Source organism: Hyperolius riggenbachi, chromosome 1, assembly GCF_040937935.1.
Source record: "Hyperolius riggenbachi isolate aHypRig1 chromosome 1, aHypRig1.pri, whole genome shotgun sequence".
In the NCBI taxonomy this organism is placed as follows: Eukaryota; Metazoa; Chordata; class Amphibia; order Anura; family Hyperoliidae; genus Hyperolius; species Hyperolius riggenbachi.
This window is the reverse complement of record NC_090646.1, coordinates 638,160,506-638,168,364: the sequence shown is the minus strand read 5'-3', so window position 1 is coordinate 638,168,364 and position 7,859 is coordinate 638,160,506. Positions and strand designations below refer to the sequence as shown.

Sequence of the window (7,859 nt, the reverse complement as noted above, 5' to 3'; positions counted from 1 at the left end):
TCTGTGGTCAGGTGGACCCTTGACCCAACGCTGTGTGCCAGAGATGGCACCACTTGCCTCTCAACTGCACGGTACAGTTTGGGTATGGCCTTTTGTGAAAAATAATTGCGGCCTGGTATCTTCCACTGCGGTGTACCAATGGCCACAAACTTACAGAAAGCCTCCGACTCCACCAGCTTGTATGGTAATAGCTGGCGAGCTAATAGTTCCGCCACGCCAGCTGTCAGACGCCGGGCAAGAGGGTGACTGGCAGACATTTGCTTCTTCCGCTCAAATACTTCCTTCATGGACAGCTGGGCGCGGGGGGGCTGGTCGGAAATGCCCCCCACCCCTCCCCGCTAAGCTCTCCCTTCTGCCGGTACCCTATAATTAAATTTAAGTGCCCAAAAGTACCTGAGGAGGAGGAGGGCAGGAAGAGGGAAGCCGGAGTTCTTGGGCGCTAGTACCATCTGGTACTTCCGCCCTCTCTTGATGCACTTCCTGTTTACATTTGAAGTCACGTCAAGAGTGCGCAGAAGTACCGCGATGACGCGTACGAGGGTACGGTTCATGTAGATGACGCGTACCCTCGTTCGCGTCATTGCGGTACTTCTGCACCCTCTTGACACGACTTCAAATGTAAACAGGAAGTGCGTCAAGAGAGGGCGGAAGCACCAGATGGTACTAGTGCCCAAGAACTCCGGCTGCCCTCTTCCTGCCCTCCTCCTCCTCAAGTACTTTTGGGCACTTAAATTTAATTATAGGGTACCGGCAGAAGGGAGAGCTTAGCGGGGAGGGGGGCATTTCCGACCCCCCCCCGCGCTCGGGGCATGCTCTCCCTTTATGCTGGGACCCTATAGGGGCCCCAAAGGGACATGTTCGGGTTAGGTTCGGGGTTCGTCTCGAACATGCCGAACATCAGGGGCATGTTCGGCCGAACCACACCGAACATCCAGATGTTCGCCCAACACTACTGGGTACTGCTGTGGGCAGAGGAGAAGGAACCGCTGAAGGGAAGAGGCGGTGTAGAGGAGGGTGGCTGTGAAGGTGCAAGGGAGAAAGTGGATGAAGACGATGCACCTGAGGGAGGAAGAGGAGAAGGAGGGTGGCTTGTCTTTTGAGGGGTGCTGCTTTTCCTCCGGTGTTCTTGCCATAGCTGTTTGTGCCTTCTCTCCAGGTGCCTTCGTAAGGCACTTGTCCCTACGTGAGAGTTGGCCTTTCCACGGCTCAATTTTTGCTGGCAGAGACAACAGATGGCTTTGCTCCGATCTGAGACACACACATTAAAAATTTTCCAAACCGCTGAGTCCCCCTGGGCTGATGGCGCTACGGTGGCATCAGCAGCTGACGTTGAAGGGCATGTTGGCTGTCTGGCCATAGCTGGCGATACATGGCGCCGGACACTGCCCCCAGCTGTTTCTGAGGACGAGCTCCCTCTGCTTCTATCATGGAGTCGTCTCCTCCTAGTCCTCTCTGAATCCTCCTCTGAACTGTCCCCCTGGTCATCTCCTCTACCGGGAACATATGTGGTATCCGTATAATCGTCATCATAATCCTCCTGGCCAGCTGCGCTTTCCTCAGAAACCTCCTCAACTGCACCAACTTCAGGTGGTCCATCATCCACATACGTTACGTCCATACTATCGCCACCTAACTCAGACGTAGGAGGTGGTGTACCTGCGCCTTCTTCTTGTTGTTGCAGTAGTGGCTGTGAATCAGTGATTTCACCACCACCAAATAACTACTGCGAAGTGTCAAATGCAGCGGATGTGGTGCTTGTTGTAGCGCTGGTGGCTGCAGGAGATGAGGTGTTCTGTGTTAAATACTCAATCACCTCCTCACGATTTTGGGAAGTGATGGCACGTGCCTTCTTCTGAGCACTGTATATTGGGGCAGGTCCGCACGAAATCTCAGCAACACCACCTCGCACAGACCTGCCGGTGCCTGGTGGCCTTCCTCTGGGTCTGCCTCTACCTCTTCCTCTACCTGGTTTGTCCATTTTGTCCATCTCGGGGGGATGCTAGGTATATGCAGTGAGCTGGGTTCACTCAACACAACATGTAGTAGGTATATGCAGTGAGCTGGGTTCACTCAACACTACAGGTAGTAGGTATATGCAGTGAGCTGGGTTCACTCAACACAACAGGTAGTAGGTATATGCAGTGAGCTGGGTTCACTCAACACTACAGGTAGTTATGTGCAGTGATGAGGTGGGTTAAGTAAACACAACAGGTAGTAGGTATATGCAGTGAGCTGGGTTCACTCAACACTACAGGTAGTTATGTGCAGTGATGAGGTGGGTTAAGTAAACACAACAGGTAGTAGGTATATGCAGTGAGCTGGGTTCACTCAACACTACAGGTAGTTGTGTGCAGTGATGAGGTGGGTTAAGTAAACACAACAGGTAGTAGGTATATGCAGTGAGCTGGGTTCACTCAACACAACAGGTAGTAGGTGTATGCAGTGAGCTGGGTTTACTCAATACAACAGGTACTGGGTATATGCAGTACTGGGTAGTACAATGTGCAGCTCCCTGTCACAAACACAGGCAGTCAGTCACTGAATGTGCTGGGCTGCTGGCAGTGGCACACACACACTATCAATTAGCAAGGCTGTGCATGCAACAGAAGTGTCAGTTTGACACACAGTAAAAAAAAAAAAGTACAGGATGAGCTCTGACAAGAGCTAGGGTGCTATAAAAGCAATAACAATCAGCCAGGAGCAAACTAAGCAGCCAAGAACCTAACTAATCTGTCCCTAGAAGAACAAGTCTGCAGCAGCTGTCCCTTTCCTCTCACTAGCAGGCACACGAGTGAGTGTAATGGCCGCCGGACCCTGCCTTATATGAGGGGGGGTGGGGCTCCAAGGCTTACTGTAGCCTGAATGGCTACAATGTGCCTGCTGACTGTGATGCAGAGGGTCAAAGTTGACCCTCATAGTGCATTATGGGGCGAATCGAACTTCCGGAAAAGTTCGCCTGGCGCAGGCGAACGCGAACCCCCAATGTTCGCCTGGAACCGTTCGCCGGCGAACCGTTCGCTACATCTCTAGTCATGTGCAGATCTGAGATTGCGGTTGGGTTGGTATCTGGAAATTAGTGAAATAATGTACAGGTGAGAGAGATTGTGGGGAGCTTTGTAAGTTAGGGTTAAGAGTTTGAACTGGATCCTCTGTTTAATAGGTAGCCAATGAAGAGCTTGAGAGAGAGGTCAGCAGAAGAAGAACGAAAGAAAGATGAATGAGACGAGCAGCTGAGTTCGGTACAGATTGGAGCCAGTCTGTTAGCTGGTAGTCCACAAAGTAGTATGTTACAATAGTCCAGACGAGATCTTATAAAATGCATTGTAGTACTGATGTAGTGTTTTCATTCTCTTGCAGCCTTGTCAGATGTTTTATCAGGTGTGTTACGAGGCCGTCCAGCGTCTTGTCACTTATGGTGCCCTGCTGTTAGCTGAGGTGAGTATAGCTCGCTGTATGACCACACCCACTTTTAATTTTTTATTATTTGCTTTTTGTGAGGCTTTTTTTTAAAGAATGACTTCAGCTAATGAGCTTATTATACAGACTATAATGGCGTAGCAATATCTCTGCCATAACTGTCACAAACGTTTTATTTCTTCCTTAAAGGACAACGGAAGTGAGCGGGCTATGGAGGCTGCCATATTTATTTCCTTTTAAGCAATACCAGTTGCCTGGCTGTCCTGCTGATTCTCTGCCTCTAATCTTTTAGCCATAGCCCCTGAACAAGCATGCAGCAGATCAGGTGTTTCTGCCATTATTGTCACATCTGACAAGATTAGCCACATTCTTATTTCTGGTGTGATTCAGACACTACTGCTGCCAAATAGAACAGCAGGGCTGCCAGGCTACTGGTATTGCTTAAAAGAAAATGCATATGGCAGCCTCCATATTCTTCTCACTTTAGTTGTCCTTTAAAACTTCTTCATGTAATGGTGTAATTGGCTTTTCAGTCAAATGGAAAAAGACACTATTCTAAATTCCAGGGTGTTACATTATCTTGTAACCATTTCATTTGTTTCAAACTTATTGTATTTAAAGGACAATTTACTTGAGAGGGATACAGAGGCTCACTTATGTCCTTTTAAACAATGCACATTGCCTGGCTCTCCTGCTGATTCTCTTCTTCCAATACTTTTAGTTATAGACCCTGAACAAGCATGCAGACCAGATGTATGACTAGATTAGCGGCATGCTTGTTTCATACACTACTGATGCATAAAAGATCAGCAGGATGACAGGCAACTGGTATTGTTTAACGTGAACCCAAGGTGAGATTGATATAGAGGCTGTCATATTTGTTTTTTTAAACAATGCCAGTTGCCTGGCTGTCCTGCTGATCTATTTGGCTGCAGTGGTGGCTGAATAACACCAGAAACAAGCATGCAGTAAAGTAAAATAGTACATCGTCCTACAACAGAAGTGATGACACGCAGTGTACTGTGTAGTCACTGTGTAGTTATTACAACCAGAACTGATATTCCTCTGGTGTTTCCGTACTTTAAAGATACACCCATTGTGATGTTCTTTGTAAATGTGAATTAGGATGATCAAGAAGACAGGAGTCCCAATCTCACGGAGCCAGCGTGGGACAGTAAGATTCCGGAGCGAGTGCAGTGGAGGAGCGATGAGGAGGATGAGGACAGCGATTTCGGAGAGGAGCAGAGGGACTGATATCTGAAGGTAATGACTGAGGTGTCCATACATCAGAGGGCTTTGCTCACTAAAGCAGAACTCCGCTGCCCTATACTGAGTTTTTCTGTGCATGTGAATCACAGATATTCCACAATCTTTCTACCAGACACTGCTGGGTCGGAGTGTCAGCCAGCTAATTATTCAATTCATTCAGGTGTGAAAGGAGATTAAGGCTGGCTTCACACTAAAAGTGCATGATTGATGCCACCCGTCAGGGATCAGGACCCGTTCCCCTTGGGTGACATTGGTGGGCCAGGATGCACACATGCAAGTCAGCTGTGTAGCTGATGACACGCTGTGTTGCTATGTAGTGGGTGTGACATCACCTGGCGAGCTTAAGGCGTGAACAATAGAATTGGGCATCGCTCAGGGTGAGTAGATACTTCTGGCTAATTGCTTGCATGTTACAGGTGGGCAGCCCTGTACACACTCCTGATCATCAGCTGACTTGAGTCAGGCATGTATGCAAGGCTTGAGCCTGATGCACAATGGTGCGCTCACAGTGTATCCTAAGCAAATACGCTGTGCCCTGTTACAGTGTCCTGGAAGGTGTTCACATTGCTCACTGCTGTGCATCTGGTCCTCCACTGCCACCATTATCACCTCCTCCATTCAGGTCCTCCAGTGCTACTGACACCTCCACTGGGTTCAGGGACAAGTGCTGATGTATAGCTCAGAGCCCCAGCGGAAGCACAGGGCTCCTATTGGTTTGCAGAAGACTAATGGGAACCCTCCCTTGCAACAGGGTGGATTCTCATTCGTTTACCGTGAACCAGTGAGAATCATTCCTGGTGAAGGGGAGGATTTCCATTAGTCTTTTGCAGCCCTGTGGGAGCCCTATGCTTCTGCCAGGGCTCTGATAGATATACTGGTGCTTTACCCTGAGCCCGGCAGTATACAAACAGCAGCAGAGGACTGGAATAGCAGCAGAATACAGCAATAGAGGGGAAACAGCCTAGTGAGAATAGACATTGCCATAGGCTTGCACTGACTCCGTGGGCACCTGCAATGTCTGCGGTCTCCAGAAAAATTGTACCTGCCGGGAGCATGCGCTCCATTCCCGTTACGATTTAAAGGACATCTGAAGCGAGAGTGATATGGAGGCTGCCATATTTATTTCCTATAAAGCAATCCTAGTTACCTGGCTATCCTGCTGATCATCTGCCTCTAATACTTTTTGCCACAGACCCTGAACAGGCATGCAGCAGATCAGGTGTTTCTGACATTATTGGCGAATCTGACAAGATTAGCGGCATGCTTCTTTCTGGTGTGATTCAGACACTACTGCAGCCAAATATATCAACAGGGCAGCCAGGTAACTGGTATTGTTTAAAAGGAAATACTGTAGATATGGCAGCCTCCATATACTTCTTACTTCAGGGGTCCTTTGAGTGGAAAGTGTAGATGAATCCTTACACATCTGCCTCCTCGACACTAAATTGTAGTGTTTCCAGGCCTAGTGTGAACCAGCCCTATCCAAGGTTATGGTCTCTGCAGCTAATTCCTTATAATGGAGATTTTGGTGTTGTCTGTAGCAGTTTGACAGTACTGTTGCCATGGTTGCACGATTAACCCTAACCGATTCTCACCTTTTGTCATTCTTCTTTGGTCTTCACTGCCCCTCTGCTATTGGCCCATCTTTTATAAACTTTTCTCTTGAGTTTTCTCCAAGCAAATATTTTAAAACCTTACCTATAAGTAAGAAATTGCTAAAAAAAATAAGTTTGAGGTTACTTTTTTTACCTATTCATCAGTTGCTTAGTGTCAAAAAGTTATTTATTACATAAGATGAAAAATGACCTCCCAGGAGAAACGGTAATTGGATAAGGTCCTACGAGTCTTTCTACCTAACTGTGCAATGTGTCATTAGTGATATAGAAGCTGGAAATTCATGTTTTCCTGCCAGACAGCAGTATTGCTCTTTGTGGAATGCATATTATTAACTACCCTGGTACCGCCTAATGTCGATGGGCGTGGCCACGGCAGCAGCCCCAGAACCGCCTAACGACGATCGGCATCAAGTCCTGGGGCTGCATTTTGCAGGAGATCGTGCGCATCTCCTGCTCGGGGGGCGGAGCTCTGCCCCGCCTTCAGTCTCCGAAACTGCCCTCTTTACTGTTAGTAATAATAATAATAATTGCAGTATTTGTATAGCGCCTTTCTCCTGTCGGACTCAAAGCGCTTGCGAGGCAGCCACTAGAGAACACTCAGTAGGCAGTAGTTAAGGAGACTTGCCCAAGAAACTCCTTACTGAATAGGTGCTGGCTTACTGAACAGGCAGAGCTGAGATTTGAACCCAGGTCTCCTGTGTCAGAGGCAGAGTCCTTAACCATTACCCTATCCAGCCACTGCACAGCGCTGCGATCAGCAGCAGCGCTGTACTGGGCACAGCCGGTGACACGGCTGTCCCCCTGGGGGACAAGAGAGCAATCGGTTCTCATAGGCAGAAGCCTATAGCAACCGATCGCCAGGATTGGCTGGCTGGGGGGGGGGGGGGGGGGGGCTTGCAGGGGATTGAAAAATAAATAAGTAAAAAAAATAGAAAAAAGCAAACATACATATTTATAAATAAAAAATAAACAACTTGGGGGCGATCAGACCCCACCAACAGAGAGCTCTGGTGGTGGGGGGAAAAGGAATCGTGTGCTGTGTTGTGCGGCCCTGCAGCTTGGCCTTAAAGCTGCAGTGCCCATTTTAGTAAAAATATGCCTGGTCTTTAGGGGGGTTTACCACTGTGGTCCTCAAGTGGTTAAATATAGCTCCCTGCCCTTTTTACATAGGTGAGCCCATCGCACAATCACCAGCAATTCATAGCTTTCCTGCAGAGGCTTTTGGGTCCCACCCTCGAGGCCTACAGCTCCGCCGCCTCCTTCATCCACAGCTTCACCGGTCGCGTGTCAGAGAGAGCGTTTACCCAGAATCTACAGAAGTACCTGCTGACCAGGGCGGAGCAGAAGGTTGTCGTCTATGGTAAGCTATACTTTTACACTAGCCAATCAAAATGTTTCATCCTCTTAAAGTGAACCAGAGACGAAGCACCCTTATGTATTTTACCATATATATCAGTGAGAAAAAAACCTACTCTGCTCTCTGTTTAATATGCCGGGAATACACGAGATGTTTCCGCGGCTCGATTATGCCACCGGATCGATTCCCGCTCGTCCCCG

General features: G+C 48.4%; 1 long non-coding RNA gene across 1 annotated transcript; it reads left to right on the top strand.

Moving 5' to 3' along the window:
• The first annotated feature begins 3,162 nt into the window (after window positions 1-3,162).
• On the top strand, window positions 3,163-7,656 carry LOC137560286 (uncharacterized). Its single transcript, XR_011029821.1, has 4 exons — window positions 3,163-3,239; window positions 3,358-3,435; window positions 4,543-4,680; window positions 7,473-7,656. It is a non-coding gene; the product is annotated as an uncharacterized lncRNA (long non-coding RNA).
• Window positions 7,657-7,859: the final 203 nt, after the last annotated feature.